The sequence below is a fragment of the Durio zibethinus genome, chromosome 17 (genome assembly GCF_047325235.1).
Source record: "Durio zibethinus cultivar Kanyao isolate XHJ-2024 chromosome 17, ASM4732523v1, whole genome shotgun sequence".
Classification (NCBI taxonomy): domain Eukaryota; kingdom Viridiplantae; phylum Streptophyta; class Magnoliopsida; order Malvales; family Malvaceae; genus Durio; species Durio zibethinus.
The window spans coordinates 20,190,130-20,212,950 of NC_143178.1; the positions used below are offsets into that span (position 1 = coordinate 20,190,130).

At 27.8% G+C, this 22,821-nt stretch overlaps 2 pseudogenes; one reads left to right on the forward strand and one right to left on the reverse strand.

The window, feature by feature from the left end:
* The first annotated feature begins 1,479 nt into the window (after window positions 1-1,479).
* Window positions 1,480-16,899, forward strand: LOC111274841 (peptidyl-prolyl cis-trans isomerase CYP40-like; annotated as a pseudogene).
* A 1,156-nt stretch (window positions 16,900-18,055) lies between these two features.
* Window positions 18,056-20,575, reverse strand: LOC111283056 (ubiquitin-conjugating enzyme E2-23 kDa-like; annotated as a pseudogene).
* Window positions 20,576-22,821: the final 2,246 nt, after the last annotated feature.

Below are 22,821 nucleotides of genomic sequence, written 5' to 3' on the forward strand. Positions count from 1 at the left end.
AGAGTAAGAAATTACATCCAAAGCATCTCAAGGTAAGATTTACCATTTTAGAGCATTCAAAAAGCAATAATCCAATCCTGGCATTACTCAAACCAAAATTCTTATCATATAATTGATTCATCTTTATTCTTAAATTTAGCAAACACCCACCTATTAGAGATTTTGATAGTTTGCAATTTTTTTTGACATCTAAATGGGATTAGAAGAATAAGAGACATGGTATTCTCTCAAATTGTGTAAAATCTTACAGAAGGTAAAGGTTGCTATCTTGAGCCTTAAAAAGATAGAGATTATAACTTGTGAAACAATATTTTACTATTGGATTTGAAGTTTAGTTAGGAAAACTAATGGAGAGGACATATGCATTTTTTTGGAAAAGGATCGAACATTTCTACACAATTATGTTTGATTTTCTTTCCCTATTATTTTATTGCTTATTTTTAGTTATTTTATTTTTATTATCAATTTTATAATTTTTAGCTTGTTGAATAAAATTTTATAATCCAATTTACCTTCTTCTTGGATTGCTTTACATAATTGAGCTAAAAATCTATTACCAAATCATTAAACATAAAATATTCAAGGATGTTCTATTTTTTTACGCTATTAGCTCTTTAGTCTTTACTCCTTTTTTTTTTATGTGATATTATTTTTCTTTTCATGATTTCTTTTTTCTTTTCTTCCCAATGCATTTGCTTTACCAAAATTATGTCGTTTTGTTCTACATGAAGAATGTCCCAACTCATAATCCCAGCCAGCCTATAAAGGACAATCATGCTGGCAACAAATAACAACAAATATATATATATATACATATATATATATATATTTTTTCAAATTTGCTTCACCTTTTTTGTAGAACAAAGGTGTTTGGGATTGGAAAATCGGATGACTACTAAGTACTAGGGTTTTTTGGGATTAGACAGTCGGATGTAATCTATATTACTATATATAAAAAGTATCCTGAAGGTTTCTAAGGCTACCATGTGTTCGATTTTTAGGTTAATTTCTCATGATTTTTTCTCCCATTTTGAAAATTTTTTCTTTTGATTTTTAGAGTTTGGTTGTGAAGATTTCAAAAGGTCACATGGCATTTATGAAGGATATCAAAGGGTCAAGTAACATTCAAGGAAGATATCACACCTAATAATTCACGTAAACCCAAAAATCTCATATACATGAAACCACTCTATTTTACTTGATTTTTTTTTTCACTTTTTTCTTGATGGGTTTTTTAGGCCTGTTGGATTTAGGATTTTTAGGTGAAAAAATATATTTTTGTAAAGAATGGTGATGGAAAATGAGTTTTAGGTGGCTGTAAAATTGGTAGTAGATGGTGGGTTCAATTGGGGTCTTGGTGATAGTTATGGTGCTGGGATTTTGGGATGCAAGCGATGCGTATATGGTATTGATATGGCATTGATGGTGTGTTGTTTGGAAAGGTAGAAAGTTGTAGGGTATTTAGGTCTTGATGGACAAATGGGTTTCTATGGGATTGTGGTGGTAATTTATAATAGTGGTGGCTTGTGGTCTCAGGTTAGGTGGGTTTGTGGTTTTGGTGGAGGCAACTTTCTTTTTCTTCTTATCATTAAGATAGTATAAATAGTTTGTAAACAAATTTTGTAATGTGTTTATACTTTTATTTTGTAAATCTGGTTATTGTATATTTACAATAACTATTTTATTATTTTTAATACTTGTACTTTGAATTAATAAATACAAGTGTTTTATGAATTTACTTTATTTATACTAACAAATTAATAGAAAACAAACTAACACATAATTTTATTTTGTACTAAACTTTGATTTTTCTTGGATGTTTCAGTTCTTCTTGATTTTTCTAAAGAAATTGAAAGCTAGAGCAAATCAAGCTATGGCTATAATAAGGAACGTTAACCAATAATAAAAAATAGGGTGAAAGAAAGCTAAGAAGGGTATTAAATGTAACCTTAGTATTGGCATTGAGGAGCTTCAAAAATTTTCATCTTTGATAATGAATTTTGACTAAAAAATGTTTTCATGGATAAAAAAGTGGACCCAGATAATGAAATTCTTCCAGGTTCCATTTTTTTTTCCTTTCTATTCTTCTCTACGGTAAATAAATAAGAAATGTAATTGTTTAGTTTTTGTACAATTTTGTAGAGCTTTAAAGAGTATGTTGTTTACTTGATCGATGTTTTTCCCAAAATGTTCGACATTACATGTCCTAGTGTAATTTTCTTATTTTATTAAAAAAAAAACCCATTATTTTAATGTCTTTTATTTTTTTTTCCTATTATATTAATATATGGGTTTTAAGCATTAACAAATCAATTGGCTTTTCTTTCTTATTTTTTTTGCATGGTTTAATATGATAATTAATCTATCCCTTAATGGTTATGTTCTTTGATGAACATGCTATTGCCTTTTGCTATTTATAGATAATGTAATCTAACTTGCAGTTGTTGAATATTTTTTAATTTTTTAATATTAACAAAAAGATCAAAAGGATGAAACTCATTTCCATGTCACCATCAACTGTATTGCAGAATCACTCGAGACTCAAATCGTTAATATATCGTATAATAAAGTTGCAATTTGCTTCTTTAGCACTATAATATGCAATTTTGACAAACTATGATGTTTATGTTGATATTAATTGTCTGATCTATTGATTTAATTTTCAACATTTGTGTTTAATCTTTTTTACTTCAATTTATGTTGTATAATTGTAGCAAATTTTGGATCAACAATGAGAAGTAGAATTATTTATGTTCAAATTTACTTTAAAAACTTTTCATATCCTACAATTTACAAAATCGAATTTCTGACAGTGATAATTTTGAAAGGAACTTGTGTTTACTTTTATTAAATATTAGTCATTTTTACAACATTAATTCATATTTTCTAATTGCCTCATGATTCAGGATTTGAGTTCTGCATAGACTATAATGCTTGCTAGATCTTCATAATTTAAATTGATTTATGCATTTTTTTTCTTATTATTATAGCATGACATTGCATTATGGAAAGTTTATTTGTATTTGATTCTCAACATTTGTCTCACCTGGGTTTTATCATTTTGCATTTGATTATAAAATTCAAATTCTTTTTACATGGAATGCACTTTTAGCAACTTTGTACATGCTATATCATGGAAATATACATTTTTAATTATTAAATAATTGGTTGTATTGTGATCTATAGCTATGAGATTCTAAAATTTGCTGGTGTTTTGTTAGATTACTTCAACATTTTACTAAGCTGCCAAGAAAACATAAAGAAAACATAAGTTTAACCTTAATCGTTCATATAATCTAAAATAAATTTATATTGTTCCTCATTGAATATTAAGTTCAAATATCTTTTTTCTTATGTAATTTTGGTTGCTAGGTATTCCTTAACTTGGTTGCTTTGAAATTGACTAAATTGATTAAAGTAAAAAAATTTAGGTGTGCTTTTTGAATGTTGTAGTTATTGTAGAAAAAGCTTCAAAGATGTTTGTCTAGTGCCTGAAATGGAGGTCTTTTTTTGTTTCACATGGGTTCATTGCAAAATCAGAAGTGTCTGATCAATTGGAAGCCAAAAATATTTTTTTACAAGTTTTATCAAAGATAGGATAAATATTTCTAATTGTCAACGGATACAAGCATTATCCTTTTAAGGATATTCTCCAATTCAAGAGTAATTTAGTTAGCTCATTGTTTTCATTCTTCTTTATCATGTTTGATCAATTTGTTTATAATTTACTATAATTTTTGGTTTGCTATAATGAAAGAAAGTTGCTCATAATTCATGGATATTGATGGAGTTAAGATTAGGCTTGCCTAAAATTTGATTTTATTTTCATTGATGAAATGATGACTTTTGATCAAGGTTGTCCTGATATGGTATTAAAAGGGTCATGATAGAAAGGTTTTATTATAAAAGGTGGGACATAAGGATGAAGCAACATAAAACTAGGGTCCAAAGCTTTTTAAATCCTATTTATTATTTTAGATAGCTTATAAATATCTTTTAAGAGAGCTAAACCTATGGCCTCTCAAGTTTAGTATTCTATATTTGTAGATAAACTTTATGAATTATTAATAAATTACAATATACTAAAATAAAGCTTATTCAAGATTTTATTTACATGTTATATTTTGCTTTTGTTGCAAGCAAGTTTCCTTTTATTTTTTTATGTTACAAAATTTTTTTCATTACCTATCTTTGAGATCTCTTTGTTAAAAGAGGCTTTTGATTGTTGACAATCTATTCAAGCATACATAAACTACTTTTATCATAGTAATGACTTAAAAATTGAAATAAAACTTAAAATTTTAGGGTTCATAATGAACAAATTTTGAAATTAAATGTTAGAGTAACATTCGACTTTATAAATAGATTGGTCTTCAATTTTTGAGGAACAAAAGATTTAACAAAGTTGTACATCTAGCTCTGTCGTTAATTGTTTAGTAACTGAGTATAAGAGTTTATGGACAGTATCGTGCAGCTTCTATATGAATGCATGACTTCATAAGATGACATGCTTATTTCTTAGCATTTGCCTTTTTGTTATTAAATGTATTACTATGACTTTCTTTGCTTATTGGGAGCAAATATTTCCTCTGACTTCATGTGATGTACTAAGCCTACATTACATGGTAGCATGCATAACCCTTATGTTAATGACTATTAGTACCAAAATGATAGAATTATTTAAAATTGTTTATCTCTCATTAAATGCATATAATAACCAATTTGTGAAGTTTGATTAACTTTGTTTATCTCTTAATGCAAAGTTCATGGTTTATTCCTAGACACAATCATAGCAAGGTAGAACTTTATTTTATACATAAAGAATATTTCTACAAGAAAGACACCATTAAAAGAAAAAAAAAGAAAAAACAAAGGAATTTATTTGGAAATACAAGTTCAAAGACTTATGTATTTATATCTATTTGATATTGCTTGTTCACTTTATTTTTATATTTTTTATTAGGTGAGTTATCCCTATTCAACTCTATGAAAAAAAGAGAAATAGGAAATGAAAAGTTGATTGGCATTCTCGATTTTCAACAAATTAAATATAAAAATGTTGATACACATGGATTAATAATTAGATTTCAGTTCATATAGATTCTGTTTATTTTTTAAAATATATTCAAAAGAACAATACTTTACGTCAAATTATTCTTTTTGGATTATAGGCTTTTGGAACCTGAGTTAGGTTTTAGTGGAAAACTTGGTTGGTTAAAATTTCCACCCTAATGACTTGAACATCTTCTTGGGGCTACCTTAAAGACTTCATCTTAATTTAAACCTTCTAATACTCTAGCTTTTTTTTTTTTTTTTCACTTTATAGACCTTAAGCTTCTTTACATGCTATATGATGGAATCTTTTCCATGTTTTCTAATTTCCCTTTTACTTTTGGTTTTTTTGAGTCTTGATCTCTTCTTTTTCTTAAATGTCTTTGTTTTCCTCTACAAAAAGAAAGTTAACTTTATACTGGGTGGTCTCCTAGAATAAATTTGTTACTGACAATCACTTATAAAAAGGTGACATTATTTCTTTGCAATGATCACACATAACACTTTCTATGTTATTATCTACCATGACTATGAATAAACTTATTTGTACTTATGCTATAACTTCGTGTCAAAACGTATAGATAACATATAGATTTATGGACCTATCGCTAGATATGGATTAAATGAGTCGTCACCAATTTTTTTTTTTTTAGATGTGATTGGCAACATGACAGAATTTATCTTATTTAAAGAAGAGTCCTAAGATTGTTTTATGTATATTTAAATGGTAGATTCTAGTCCACAAAAGTAGATTTTAGGTTCAAGAATGTGATTACGCGTGAGGAAGATTATAGCATCCTATTTCAAATTATCCAAACCTAAAATATTTTTATAATTTTACCAAATCATTTAATTATTGGAAATTGGTCCTAAATTTATTTCAATAGTTTGGTAGCAATTTAAGATAATTTTCTCACTCAAGAGTATTTATGGAACTAGTGTCCCACTTTGAAGAGGCTCCATCGTCGGGTTCATTAATATATTTTTATTCAAAAAAATAATTAGTAAAATCTTTCAATAGTTTGAAAAGATTTGCTTTGATGTAGATCTTCTAATAATTTGGTGATATTTTCTTGTAAATTTATTTTTTAAAAAATATATTAAATCTTCAAATATGGTAAGACTTAATTTAAGATGTAAATCCTTCAATAGTTTAGTATGATCAAAATAAAATATTTTATTAGTAAGAATTTTTTATAAAAATTGATTTATAAGATTCTCTAATAGTTTGGTAGAATTCATAAAAATTTAAATTCATGAAAAATCTTTCAATAGTTTGGTAAGATTCATGAATTTATTTTAGAAACATTATTTTGATTATTATTTTTAAGTAAATAAATAAATAAAATGAAATTCATAAAGATATTTTAAAAAATAAATAATAAAAATTTTAATTTAAAGTAATGAGTAAAATAATAATCAAAGATGAAAATAATAATAATAAGTAAAAATTTAAAAATTTAAAAATAAAATGAAAGTCAAATAGAAAAAGTAAAATCAATTCAAATCAAAACAGAAAATAGGATGAAAGAACAAAAAAAAAAGGAAAACTTATGATCAGGTTGGGCTTGAAGCACGAATCTTCATGTGGGTCGTTGGGTTCATGCAAAAATTTCAAACTTTAACTAAAAAATTCATCCTAAACCCAAAAAAAACCAAAAAAGTTTTCTAGATTCTTGAAAATCCAACAAAAATTTCAAAATGAAAAGCCAGCAAAAAACCCTAGCAAAAATCTCAGAAACTCAACAGAATCTGAAATCAAACTTAGAAATTAAAACCTAAATTCAGAAAACCCAAAAGCAAATGAAATCAAACTCAAAGCCAAATAAAATCACAGAACCTAAAGAAAAAAAATTTAGAAATTGCTTGAATGATTTTTCCCTAAAATTAAAAAAAAAAAAGCTAAGATCCTTAAGATTTTTTTTCTTTCCCTCACCTTTTTTGTGTGTGGTTGATTAGTTTTTATATTAGGTATTCTCTAGGAATTTTAGGGATTTGCATTAAATGAAAAGGATTGCAGATCTAATTATGTTATAAATTGATTTTTTCTTTATTCTCTTAAAAATCTATTTAATTAATTTCTAGAATAATTTCGATATTCCTTGATTTTCAAAATCCTTCAAAATTTCTCAAATTAAATCTGACTTTGATTCATTGACTTAGATTCTTTTCAACCTTCCTTTAATATTTGAAGAAATCATGTTTTAGTCTTAATTGTCGAGATCATCCTTGATTAGTGCTCAAATTACTCCTCAAATTTTGTTGATATGATTTATGATAAAAATTTAAAACTAGATAAATAAAAGACCAAAACTTAAAAAAAAAGATAAATAAATAAATAAATAAATAAATAATAAATAAATAAATAAGACAAACAATATATAAAAAGAAAAATGGACAATTGGGCTTGGTTTGAGCTTTAGACTAAATAGAGTGTTTACACTTCGAATATAACCTAAATATTGTAAAATTGTTATATAATGTTATTAAAGGATTTATGGTGTAAGATGGTGATATATCTAATGGAAATGGTATTGGCGGAAAGTCAATTTATGGTTTGAAATTTGACGATGAAAATTTTCAATCGAAGCATGAAAGGAAATAAATATTATTTATGGCGAATGTCGATCCTAACACAAATGGGTCTCAGTTCTTCATCACTACAACTCATACTTTTCATTTAGATGGGAAACATGTTATATGTTAAAGGAATAGGAGTTGTTCATTCAATCAAACATATAAAAACTGGTGAAGTTGATTGTCCCATCGTTGATTTTATAATTGTTGATTGTGGAGAAATTCTAGAGGGGGCAGAAGATGGGATATCTAATTTTTTCAATGATGGTGATATTTGTGTTGATTGGCTAGCTGACCTTGATAAGAGTCCTGATGAACTCTCTTAGTGGATGACTATTGTGGCTTCTATTCAAGCTTTTAGAAATGAACATTATGAGGTAATAGGCTTATGCATGTTTATTAATGTAATAATGGGTTTGTTGCCAAATAGGATTGTGTTTATACATCTTTTTTGCCACACTTGATATTTCGAGATGGTGTTTCCTAGATTTATTGCTTTTTTCTTTCTTTTTTTTCTTTTTTATTCCTGAGGTCTCATTATGTTAATGAATTTTCTTAATAGAAACAACATTATAAGATGGCTCATAGAAAGTACAAAGCTTTATGCTATTTAGATATCTATTGGGAGAAAAAAGGGATTGATGAAGGTGACAACATTTTTTTTTTCTGTAAATGGTATCATCTTTCACTTATAAATAAAATAGTATGATTCTCGATTCACCATGGTTGGTTTGTGTGTACTATGTTTTAGCTTTGTAGAGAAGAGTTTAAGTTTGAGAAAGATAAAATCTTAGATATTCACAAATAGCTTTGTAAGTTTCATTCTTCACTCTTTGAGTGAATATCAATTCTTAAGCATTTTAGGTGTGAATAATTTTGCAACCTAGGCAATACTGATTTGCTGCCTAGATAACATATCAAGTCTGGAAATCACTTTTACTCTTTGTATCCTAGAGGTTATTAAACATTAAATCTTATTGTTTTATGGTAACTTGCTTTTTGTTTATAACATGTTTATGTTAACTAAATTAGTAATAGGAGTTTAGCTTTCTAATAAGGTTGTATTATTGTCCAACTTTTAAAATTAGCAATTAACAATGTTAATTTTTTCTTAAATTATTACTTTATATTAAATACACATATCACTCTAATTTTTAATTCAAACAAATATCAATTCAATAAAATACTAAAAATTATTATAATAGTTGAGCGAAGCTGAGTTCCAACACTAGTCATTGAATTAAACAATGACCCAAGGTCTTATTATCATTCCCATCGTTGCCATGGCCATCTAAAGCAATAAAATGCATACTGAAGTTATACTTTTGGATTTTTTTTAATGGGACTTATAGCTTTCTTTTTCATAAATTTTTTTTAATTTTCCAAATTTCTATTTGTTTACCATCTTTCTTTTATTAATTTTAGTTGAGTGAAAAATATTATTTGATTGTGAAAATAAATATGAAAATTTGAAAGAAAAATTCTCATATTTATTTGTGAATAGTAGATTTAGAGTGTTACAAAATGTTTTTTTTTTCAAGGCCTTTTGAAATGAGAAGAAAAATTATTCTTAATAGAGGAAATTTTTTTGGATAAATTTATTAACTACATAGACACCCAATTTTGTTTGGGGTGTTTTGATTATTTTCAAGTTATGAGTCTCAAAAGTCTATTAGTAAATTCAGATTTTAATTAAGTTTTGCATTGGCACATTTAAATTTGAATTTGCTATTTAGGTTGTGGATTTGATTTGTGTCTTAAATCCAAATTAAATATTTGATTTATTTTTAAAAAATTAGAAAAAAACCAAAAATTGAAAAATTAAAAAAAAAATTGGATAAGGCCAAAATAGATGAGATGGGAGTTGGAGATATAATTGTTTTAGGATTAATCCCATTTTAAATCAAAATCTAGATGAGTTATTATTAATTTAGAGTTCTTGAGAGAATTGAACTAATGGAATATAAAACTCTACTAAAATCAAGTGAAAAAGGGGGGCATATAAAGGAAATCAGATAAAAAAAATCTTTTGCCAGTGGTTTAGGGTTTTCATGTGAAAAAGGGAAATATGATTTCATTTGATTTGGGTCTTGGTTCTCAATAGATTTTGGGTTTGAAAGTTAGAGAGAAAGCCGAGCAACAAATACAAAGGTAATTCATTAGTAAATTCTAGCAGAGAAATTCAAAGCCAAGCGATATCCAAAGCTTGTAATACCTGAAACCTAGTAGGCAATCAACATATAACCCAACCTTTCCAACAATCAGCACAAGCACAAAATTATATATGTGCGTCACCAAGTTAAAAGAAAAAAAAAAGCATTCAAGCACTATAAATTCAGGAAATTTTCGGCTATGGAATTGTGTAAATTTTTTAGGTTTCGGGGTTATCAATGAGGAGAGGATGGCCTTTAAGAAGTGTTAGGCAATGAGGGAGGTGTAGAAAAGTAGAAACAAGTTATGAAGGTCTAGGTTTGGGTGCTAGATCTAAGATTATTTAGAGCTCTTTAAAGAAATAAGATCTCAAAATAAGAAAGAGGAGAAAAAGATCATTTTTTCTAGAGTTTTGGGAAGATTTTGGTATCGATGAGTGGTAGTTAGTGGTTGGGCGCGGTGGCCAGTGTTCTTGCCTTTTGAATTTTTTGGGTTTTAGTAGAAAATATAGAAAGAAGGCAGAGAAAATAGATAAATAGAGAGAAAATCCAAGTGAAAGATGATAAAAAAAAAAAAAAACAAAGAAAAAAGACCTATATACAACAAGAAAAACAACATTGTTTTGGGTAAAAAAAATTCGATTCCTTTAGGTTTCGTGCCTTAATCCCAATCATGACTCAACCTAAGCAAGACCATTTTCCCTTGTTAAGCCATCAAGTTGAGCTAAGCAACAGGTGATCGAGTCAAGATTGCTGAGCTGCCTTTGAGTCTGGAGACAAATTGAACCACTTTGACTAACTAAGCCATTAACTAGATTTTTTGTGGATATTTTTTTCATTTATTTGTTTATTTATTTTGTAAATTATGGATCTTAAATAAAATAAAAATTTCATATTAATCTTATTAAACTATTAGAGGATTTAAATCTTGAGATTAAATCATATCATATTATTGGCAGGTTTAATGATCTTTTAAAGAAATTAAATTTTAAAATTTAATCATACCAAATTGTTGGAAGATTTAAAATTTGAAATTAGAACTTAACAAATTATTGGAAGGTTTAATGATATTTTAAATAAATTAAAATTTAAAATCTAATCTTACCAAACTATTAGAAGATTTAAATTTCAAATTCAATTTTACCAAACTATTGGAAGACTAAATAATTTTTTTTCATTCCTACTAAATTATTAGAAGATTTAAATCTCAAAGTTAAATGTTATTAAGCTATTATAAGATTTAATAATTTTTTTTAAAGACAATCATAAATGAATTTTTAAATAAAAATGTCACCAAACTATTAGGAGATGTGAATTGAAATATAATATTACCAAACTATTAGAAGATTTTATTGATAGTTAATTTCTTGAATATTTAATATATCCGATGACAAAGCCTTTTCAATGAAAGACATCGGTTTTCATGAATATTCTTAAGATGAGAAATTTTTCTTAAATTGCTACCACACTATTAGAGTAATTTTAAGATTAATTTATAATATTAAATTTACTTGGTAAAATTACAATTATGTTTTAAGGTTTGGATAACACAAAATCAACTGGTACCATCTTTGCATTGGCATTGTGAAGATGCTATAACATTCATCTCATGTAACCATACTCTCAAATTTAGTTATGGTTTTGTAGATTAGAATCTACCTTTTAAAAATGGGTTAATATCACTTGTAGTCCATAAACTTTGACCCAAATTCTATTTGGTCCCTAAATTTTAAAAAGTTCTAATCGAATCCCTAATTATTCAAAGTTATCATATTTTGATCCATCTACCTATGGAACAATATAAATTGATGGCAAATACCAGGTGGCACCACTTAATGATGCCAACTAGCATCTCATTTGGCTGATAAGGGATTAAAATAGAATTCTCTTAACTTTAGGGACCAAAGATGAAATTATCTCAAAAATTTTATAAATTTCATATATATTTTATAAAATATTATATTTAAAATTATATTTTTATTTTTTATTGTAAAATAATTTATTAGTTATATTTTCGTTTTAAATAGAAAATTCAATATCATTTAAAAAAATTTATTTTCTATTAAAAATATTATTTTACTCATAAATCATAATAAAAATATTGTTTTCTATCCATAAAATATATTTTATAAAATATTAAATATATTTTATTTTTCTTTTTCAAATTTATTTTATAAAATATTATATTTAAAATATTTTTTAATTTTTATTACGATATGATTTATCAATAAAGTAATATTTTTAATAAAAAATAGATTTTAAAAAATTTCAAATTAAGTTGAAAATTTTAAAATAATTTTATTAAAGTTACATATTATTTTTAAAAATTAAGTAAAAACTTTTATATCAATTTAAAAAATTAAATAAAAACTCTATATCATGTTAAAATATTATTTAAAATTTATCAATCTATTCAAAAATATAAAAAAATTTTTATTGATATAAAATAAAAAACATAACTTAAAGCATTTTTTTATTTTTTTATAAAACGTATTTTATAAAATATATTTAAAAAGGAAAAATAAAAGATATTTAATATTTTAAAAAATAATTTTTTTTGGATAGAAAATAGTATGTTTTATTTTGACTTACGTGTAAAATAATATTATTAATAAAAGTTTTTTAAATGTATTAAATTTTTACAAAAGCAATTTAAAAATTTTAAGTTTTGAATATCTATTTTCTATTTAAAACAAAAATCTATCTAATAAGTAATATTATAATAAAAAAATGTAAATATAATTTTAAATTTAATATTTTATAAAATATGTATGAAATATATAAAATTTTGAGATAGTTTCGCCTTTGGTCTCTAAATTTTGAGAGAATTCTATTTTGGTATCTCATCTGCCACGTGAGATGATAACTGATGTCATCACGTGGTGCCAGTTAGCATTTGTCGTCAATTTTGAATAAATTTATCTTTCTGTTTTGAAAAAACTTAACTATCTATCTTTATTTTTTCTTTTCCAATGTGAGATTATTTCCCATATTTATTTTAAAAATCTCGAGCAATCCCTCATCATTTTCCAAATAATTCAGATTTATGATAACCTTGGAAATCAATTGCATAAATGAAGGTATTTTTCGATTTGAACCTTCCTTTAGTGAAAATAAGTTAAAGTTAACGAAAATCGCATGATAGACTATGCTTTGAACCAGCAATTCCATTTAGTTAACCGAATTTGTCTCACACAATAATTTCAATACCCAATGAATGCTTGGTATTCGGTGATACATTTATGGTCATGTGTCTACATCTTCTTTTCATGAGTGCTGTTAGAGCCAAGCTCTTAGGCTTTTAAAAGCGGCCACAATTCATGTTTATATAGGTAGCTCCCACCAAAAGTGTTTTCGTAACTATAATACTCTAACATATTTATGTTATAGGTTTATTAATAGTGTATTACTCTTTTTTCTTTTAACATTACAGATACCTAGCACTTTAACTGGATAGCATTAAACATTACTATCTACTAACGATCATATACAGATGATGTACTTTGTCTCATTGAACTCAAGACTTGATGTTATACCAAGTGTTGAATTAAGTTTCCATCATTGGTGACTTTACTTCGTGAGCTTGAACCCCATCCCTATTGAGGTATTTTTTTTAACAACTTTCTAGCAAGACTTTTGGTTAAAGGATTTGTCAAGTTTTCATTTGACCTTACATAATTTATAGTAATCACTCCATTTGAAATTAATTGTCGAACATAGCTATGTCTTATTCCAATGTGTTTAAACTTTCCATTATATACTTGGCTATATGCCCTTGCTCAAGTTGCTTCACTATCACATGGGATATAAATTGAAGAAATTGGTTTAGGCCATAAAGGTACTTTATATAATAAATTTCTAAGCCATTCAGCTTCTTTAGCTGTTATAGCTAATGCAATAAATTCAACTTCCATAGTGGAATCCATTATGCATGTTTGCTTTTTCAAACCCCAAGAAATAACACCTCCATTATGTACAAAGATCCACCCGCTTGTAGAAAAATGATATTCCATATTAGCAATCCAACTCACATTAGAGTATCCTTATATAACTTAAGGATATCCATTATAACATAATCCATAATTGATTGTTTCCTTCAAATATCAAAGTACTCTATTAATTGCTTGCCAATGCAAGTTACTTAGATTACTTGTATATTTACTCAACTTTCGAACAACAAATGCTATGTTTGGCCTTATACAAGTCATTGCATACATCAAACAACCAATTACTCTTATATATTGCAATTGATCGATTATTTTACCAATAGTAGATACTAATTTGAGTTGAGAATTCATGGGTGTAGATACTAAAATATAATCGAAAAGATTAAACTTTTTAAATACTTTCAATATAATGAGATTGTGACAAAATTATGCCACTATCATTCCAAATTATTCTAATTCCAAGAATAATATTCACTAAACCCATATCTTTCATTGAAAAGTTATTTGATAAAATTTTTTTTATTTCTTTAATTTGTTCTAAATCATTGCCAAATATTAGCATATCATCCACATATATGTAAATAATGACTCCTTTGCCATTTTCAGATTTGCTATATATGCACTTATCTAACTCATTAATTGTAAAACCATTAGCAAGAATGATTTCATCAAACATTTGGTGCCATTGCTTTGGTGCTTACTTAAGTCTATACAAGGATTTTGCAAGTTTATAAACCTTATGCTCTTGACCTAGAATGATAAATCCTTTCAGTTGTTTCATATATACTTCCTCTTCGAATTCACCATTTAAAAATACCGTCTTTACATCTATTTGATGTATAATCAAATTATAAATCGAGACAAGTGAAATTAGAAGCTTAATTGTAGTAATTCTAGCTATTGGAGCCAAGTCTCAAAGTAGTCTATCTTTTGCTGTTATGTAAAGCTCTTGGCTACCAACCTTACTTTAAATTTACTTATGTTTCCATTCACTTTTGTTTTCTTTTTGAAAATCCATTTACAACTTGTTAGATTAGAACTTGGTGGAAAGTCAACCAAAATCCCCATGAAAGCCAATTGTCATCCAAATTTATACCCATCGACCAATGGAGACATAAATAGATCTCTAGTGTGGTGACATTAGGGCCAGTTGGTCATTAGACCCAAATGGGTTCTATCATCATCACACCATATCTTTTTTTTTTCTTAAAATTTTAATGTTAATCCAAAAAATTCGTGGCTCTTATTTCTTTTTCATTTTGATTTATTATTATATAATAAATTTATAAATAAATTTTATTATTATATAATAAACTAATAAATAAATTTTAATTATTTACTAATTTTTATTTTAGTATCTTTAATGATATTTTTTTTATTACAATTCATCGCACAATCATTGTTATTTTCTTATATAAACACATATTTCACCACTAGTTTTAATTTCATCATTATGTTAATAAATTTTATTTCTATTGTTGTTTTGGATTTTATTAAAAATAATCTCACAATTGAATTGCTATTTGATTTTTTATTTAAATAATTTTATTTATATGATAATAAAATTGTAAATTGAAAAAATAAATATTTTAAATACAATACACAAGCATAATCTTGAGTTGAAAGTTATACAAATTTATTTCTTATGTGAGACATTTAAGTGACCAATTTATTTATTTTCATTTTTATTAACAAGTGTCATAAGATTATTTTTTAAAGTAAAAATATATTATATGTACAAAAAAATTTAAAATATTTTATTTAATATTATTATATATAAAATTTATTTAAAGTGTTTCACTCCTTGTGACCTTTATCAGCTCTTTCAAATCTTAACCTTAATCTTATCACGAAGATCAATACATATTTTATTTGTGTAAAACAATCGATGTTAGAATAATAATTAGATTTCACACAACTTAATAGATTATATATACAAATATTATTCAAATATTTATTTATAAAAGTATTATTTGATATATAAAAATAATTTTAATAAATTTTAATAATTTATTGATTTCATAAATATTAAATATATAATATAAATGTCATTATAAAGTGCTTTTTTTTTTTCATTATAGTTCATTTTGCTACAATAGCTATTTATGCATCCAATCAGATAGCTTCTGATATCAATCCAACAACATAAACATCCAAACAAATATCTTTTAATATCAATCCAACATCATTGTTTTGTTACTGGCCAAAAAAAGGCATTGTTCACGCCGTGGATTCAAATAGTAATGCAATTGTGGTGTAGCGATCACTATTTTGTGATAATGTCACCGCCTGTTATCGTTTTTTAAAAAAACATTGAGTGAGAATTTGAATCTCATCGATATCGGGGTGTGACGGCACAAAAAAACATTATAACAGTGAATAACGGGTCTTAACGGACCGTTATTGTCGTTGCTCTATTTTTTTTGTCAAAAACTAGAATAAAAAAAATTAAAAACCCTTAAAAAAACTTTAATTTGATATCGATCTCAATTCAACCTCAAAGAAACTCAAATTTAATTTCAAATCAGTCATCAATCGATTACAACCAACACTTCAACACAAGTAATTACCTTTGTAAAAAATATTGCAAATTTTTGTTGAATTTTAATAGGACTGAACTGATCGATAAAGTTAGCCTCTCCATCTTACATCTTCTACTGAGTGAGGGCTTAAGTGACTCGACTGAAAAGTAGACTCTTCTGGTCAACAGAAGTGTCTGTAGCTTGGTGGTACGGGCTTCTTTTATGAGCACGAGCCCCTACTCCCCCCTCGTTTGGTGTCTTGGCTTTGGAGATGCAGCGCGGGTCAGCCCCTGCTTTAAAGAGATTGAGTTGGTGGTTCGAAAAGGATTTGATTCCCTGGAAATGGAGTTTCTATTGGAAGGAATCTGGGATCGAAAGCCGGTGGGTCCGCTCAAGGGCCAGGTGGAGGGAGAGGAAAAAATAGCTAGGAGCAAGATTAGAGGATGGTGCTATGGTGAGGGATTGGGGCTCGGACACCAAAGTGGGCTATTGGGTGGTGGTGATGAATTTTCTTGGTTGAAAATTAGGATTTGGGATAAGGAAGAAAATCAGAGCCTAAGCAGAAGCCAGATGCATGTCGCCTTGAGTCCACGACTGAATCACCTAATCGGTAGGGTCATATATGGTGGGTGGGGTAAGCTTCTATTTTAGATTCTTGGGTTGAGTTTGAGAGTTGAGAAAGTGTAGTACATTGAGAAATAATGAGAAGTGAAAGGTGGACACGAATGAGAGTGTGAGAATGAGACTAAAGAAAATAAAAAGGAAGAGATGGCATGAGAGAAGAGTGAGTAGAGGGGAATAAAACAAAATTTTAGTTCTGGGGTAGGGACCATGGGTTTTGTTCATGTGAATTTTTTTTTTAGGGAAAATTTTGTTTACAGGAAATTTTAAAGGTTAAATTTTATCATAGGAAAGTTTAAAATTAAATAAACTTAAGAATTAATATGGGATAGAAAATTTTGGAGAAATTAAATAAAAATTGAGGTGATAAATTTTTTGTATAACTTAAATGAAAATGAATTAAAGTTAAATAATTATATATTGAATTATTATTTATTATTTCATATTTTATATTTGAATTTTATTAATGATATTTTGTTTTGATATTTGTATTTTTAATTTTTTTAGTATTAGATTAATTATTATTATTGTTATTTTTGTGTACTTAACTAAAAATTGAAAGTTTGATCCCTTGTATAACTAAAAAGTGTGTACTTATCCATTCCGCATAATGCCTTCCATATTTGCAATTTGACAGAAGCAGTAACAAATTTGCAAACAACCTTGTTTAAGTTATATTTTCAACACAAGGTTTAAACAATTAGAGGAAAGTAAAAACAAAGTTAACATACTCAGCATGTACAATTCAACATATTCTAATATTGTTAACCTCCGAATCCAGAGTTTAGCTTCATGCGACTACCTTTAAAAGATGACATCTCAAAAAATTCGAGATTTAAGTATCGGTAGCTATAACCCCTTCATCTATCTCCAAATTACGAAAAATATATATTGATAATCTCCTAGTACAGGACCTATTGGGAAAGAAAATACAAACTATTGAAGAAATCAAATAACTAAGTGAAGAAATCAAATAACTAAGCAAACAACAGATGATGTTAAATAAAAACATTTGATTTGATGTATCATTTGTTCTATCCATTTTCCTTTTGAGCCCTAGTATTTTGAAATCACTAACTTCACTAACATCACTTACTATTTTTCCATGCTGAGGGGAGCAACGAAGAGGTTCATCATCGCTTTTATCAGGTGTTTAATTCATAGAAGCCAGTTCCCCCAAGGTATGTTATGGACCTGCATGTCCAGCAATTTCATCATCACTAGATCCGGTTTCTTCATCAGTGATATCTTCTTCATCATCATCGGTCTCCTTGTCAGCTGTGGATTTTGTGATATTTTCTTTTGTTGCGTATCGCTCACATTATTCTGTTTCCATAAAGAAAAACAAGACACTAGTTACATCACTCAGCCTGGAAATGAACATTTATTGGGCAATCACCCTCTCTTTCTTACACACATCTCAAGGACGGATGTCTTACGTGAAAGAAACATAATCCTGAGTTTCCACCAAGTCAAAAAAAAATTTCTTTGGAGCCATTCCACAATCATGATGGATAGAAAGAAGAATAAACCAATTCAATATTCTCACCTTTTACCTTTTGATCATATATCTTCCAATCCTTCAACATCAATGATGCTGCATCCCCTGAAGGGTTTGGATAAAGCAATGGCTGTGGAATAAAAACTTCAAAAATATTTAAAAGATCTGCTGCGACAGGAAAAAGAAAACCGTATATGGTTCAGGTCCTCTTACAAATTCCACAAAGAAAGGAGATTTCACTAATTTATTTATGGGAGAAGAAAGTGCAATGGTGCAAAAACAATGTATAGGGACATTGTAAAAGTGCCAATCGAAAAAATGAATACCATCGACTGCTTATTAGCAAGCAATGGTCGTCGACTGAAGCTTAACAAACATTGGACTCCATGATTGGTTAATAACATCCAAGCATACAGAACCAGATCTGCAATTAATTCAATACAGAAAAAAATGAAGTTGTGTCAAAACTTTGAACTACAATCAGCTTGGAAAAGTCAGAAATACAAATGTTTACAAGAATCCTCGTCTATTAAGAAAAGAGCATCTTAAGTATATTTCTTAGCCAAACCATTCCACTTTTTAGACGGCTGACTGTGATGACTCAATGAGATCATTTTTTAAGACAGAAAAAGAAAAAATTACGAAGAAGGTATTGCAGATTGTAAGGAGTCAATTTTGGAATTATAAATTGCTCACATTTCATCAACATTTAGGTGGAATATCTCGTTCACAAACCCAATAGAAGGAGATTTGTACGGTAAAGCATCTGAAACCTCAACCCAGATTTTCTAAACCCTACCTTCATACAGACCTGTAACCATTGCAGTTGAAGAGATTAAGTATATTAAAGAAGGAAAGAAAAAGTAGATTCAAAACAATTACTTGTGTCACATCGAGCACTCCAAGAGGAAGTAGGTAGGGTGCTCCAATCCTATATCAGACATAAAAAGGGGGTTACTGGGGTATAAAAATGTTGGTGCTATACACCCTGATTAGCCAATTTTGAGGGGAAAGGGTAATTGTCACATGACAAGTGGTATCAAAGCAGGCCTTGAACTGTTTGACCCATGCCAAACGCCTCAAGGGGGGTAGGCAGGGTGACCAGCCTCCGTGATGAGGGTATCATGAGGTTGGGTGAGGGAGAATATCACACCAAGCACTCCAGGAGGGAGTAGGCAAGGTACTCAAATCCCACATCGGACATGAAAGGGAGGTCATCGAGGTATAAAAACTTTGGCATTGCACACCCTGATAAGCCGATTTTGAGGGGAGAGGGCAATGGTAACGTGACACTTAGACATCCAAAGGAAACAATAAGGATAGGCTTTTGCAAACCTATAAAAGAATAAAAAATGAAAAAAACTCTCCAAGCAGAACAAAATTTCGAAATCAAATCCCTTCCATGTAAAAAAAATAAATAAATAAAAGAGAGGTGTGTGTGAGAGAAATACAACCCCTAGGTGTATAATAAATTTAATCAATTTAACAATTTGTTCCAAAATTTATAAGTGTGATGCCCCCATCTCATGTTGGAAACTTGTGAGAACTACTATAATATATATGTAAAAATTTAAACTCAAACTTGAGAAGTGATTTTTGTAGACAAAACTGTGAGAACTTTTGGGTGAAAATGAATAATATCTTGTAGATTGATGCAGGTTTTCACAATTGATATCAGAATAATCACTAATTGAAAGTGTTGGAGATATGTCTGGAATCCTAGTGTATAGGAGTTAAGTACTACATAATAGGAGCCACCTCTAGAATCTCTTTCAAGGAATGGAATAGGGAATTCGCTTGTGGAAGCTAAATGCTACATACTGTGAACCACCTATAGAATTTTAATGCCTAATGTGATCATGGTTATATGTGTGATATGTTGAATTTGGCAAGGACGTCAAACTTTTACGGTGATGATTGTGACACCCCTAATCTCATATTGAGAATTTGTGAGAATCTACTATAGTATACATGTAGAGACTTGAATCCATCTTGTGTGGACAAAACGATAAAACTTTTTGGATCAAAAGTAGATAATACCCTGCAATCTAGTGTAGGTCTCTACAATAAGCATATATGACACTATAGAACAGTCCTTATAGAAGCCAACTAACAATTGGGTGACTATTGCTGTGCCACATGAAATTTGATGTTGAATTCGTTAAGTCCATCATATATTATTTCCACATTATAATCACTCATCATCCTGGATAAAATGAATAGGTGAGAAGTGTCCAAGAGATAAAAACCTCATTAGCAACTCAAATTAAAAATCCAAAATTTAGGCAACAATTGCTAAATTGAGTAAAGCTTCCACAAAGTGAAAATGGGAAAAAGTAGTGTCATCATTTAAATAATGTTGAAGTTACAAGAAACAAAAGTGTCAATCAGGAAAATAAAAAGAGAAATCCAACTCTAAGGTTGTTATAAGTGATAGGATGCCCTATCAAAATGTAATAAGCTCAAGTGTAAATGTGACTTCCAAAAATGATTAGCATGTCTCATTGTTCATAGATGGCTTACTTGAGGAAAATAAGAGAAACAGTACCATAGACAGTTGGATTTCATGAGTATTTAATGAATAATAGCCATTCAGGTTATGCTCTTGTCCTGCCTTACCCCCTCTCTCTTTTTCTCTTTAAGGGAACATTCATTTTGCAACTGTTTCTCATAATTACCATGCTTAATTTAAACTGCTTGAAATGAAGGAATCTCACATCTCAAAGGACTCATGTCCTTACCTTGTTAGATAAAATTATTTTAAAGCTATATCGTAACAGTTTTAGGACAGTCTGATGAATTTGAAGATGAAAAAGAAAATGAAGTTGCCACCAATTTTTTTTTACTAAGTGTGATTGGCCACCTATTAAAACATATCCCTTTAATGAAATTTTAAAATTAATTAAAATTTATTAGAATGATAATTTTAAGGTCTGCTAAACAGTCTAGGTCCGAGAGTTGATTACGTGTGAAAAAAGATTAACATTCCCACAACGCTAATTTAAAAACGGTACCAATTAACTACGCATTATCCAATAATTTTGATAAAAACAGTCTTATTTTTTGTGTTTAAAAAAAATTTCCTTGACTTTTTTCATTTATTGAAATTTGGTTTTTTTTTTAGTAAAAATTTATTATTCAAATTTTATTCAAGAAAAATAAATTAGAACCTTTTTATTGAAATAATTCTTAAAATGTTCTAATACATTAGTAACATTAAAATAATTCTTTCTTGTCTAGAGATTTCTTAGGCATCACTTTTTGGAATACCTTAGAGTCTCATCCTCGAATGCTTAAATTTACTTATCGTAAAAAAAACTATGTGGTGTATGCAATGCAAATGCAAATGCAAATATGTTGATACATACATTTTGTTTTATTCTTTAGAAATTTTATTGATATTTATTTTTTATTATTATTTTTTGAAGAAAAGAGAAATTTTTATTATATTGAAAATTTTTTATAAACATTTCAATACACTGGTAATATTTAAAAAAAAAATCATCACATAGAGATTTCTTAAAGCATCTCAACTTGGAATACTTTTAGAATCTCGTCATCGGATAAAATTTTCTTTTTTCTCATTTTTTATTACTTATTTTTAACAAATTAGTTAATTTTTATTTTTTTATTAATAAAAAAATAAAATTTTTATTGTATTAAAATTCTTTTATAAATACTCCAATACACTGATAGTATTTAAAAAAATCTTCTCATCTAAAGATTTCGTAGGCATCGTTACTCGAAGTACCTTTAAATCTCATCGTCGAATAAATTTTTTTTTCTTTTCTTTACATTTTTTATTATTCTTTAATTATTATTTTATAAAGTTTATTTTTTAAAATTAACAAAATTATCAGAAGTTTTAACTATATATTTTATTATTTATTTTTATTACGATTAATTATTTATTATAATAAAAATTTATTCTAGCAAATTTAAACTTTTTAACATGCATAAACATTAATAACAACATTTAAAATAACAAAAATATATTTTAAAAAATTTAAAAAATTTTAAAAAAAATTTACCTGAACTGGTCAATATGAGTTTGGGCCGGTCTAGTTGGTTTGACGGTTTAATGCCAGTCTGGTTCAATTTAGGCCGATTCAGTTAGACTGATCAAAAGTCAATTGAAAGACAGGTAGTCAAGTTACGCGCGCAGATCCCATGTAGGTTCGAGGGTCTATGTGCGGATCCCGCTATGCTAAAACGATGTCATTTTGACCCTTAGCCCTAAACGGTTTGTTTTGAAGCTTATATTTCTATAAAAATAAAAAAAAATTTAGCTTATTTTCTCTCTCTTTTCCCAAAAAAAAAAAAAAAAACTCTCTCCTCTCTTTCTTTTTATTTAGACAGTGCAGGGCCAGTGGTCGTTCGTCGTGACGACCGCCGTGTTTCTTGCCATCGATGAACTCTAAGTGCTGTGTCGATCCCTGAAAATTCCCAAA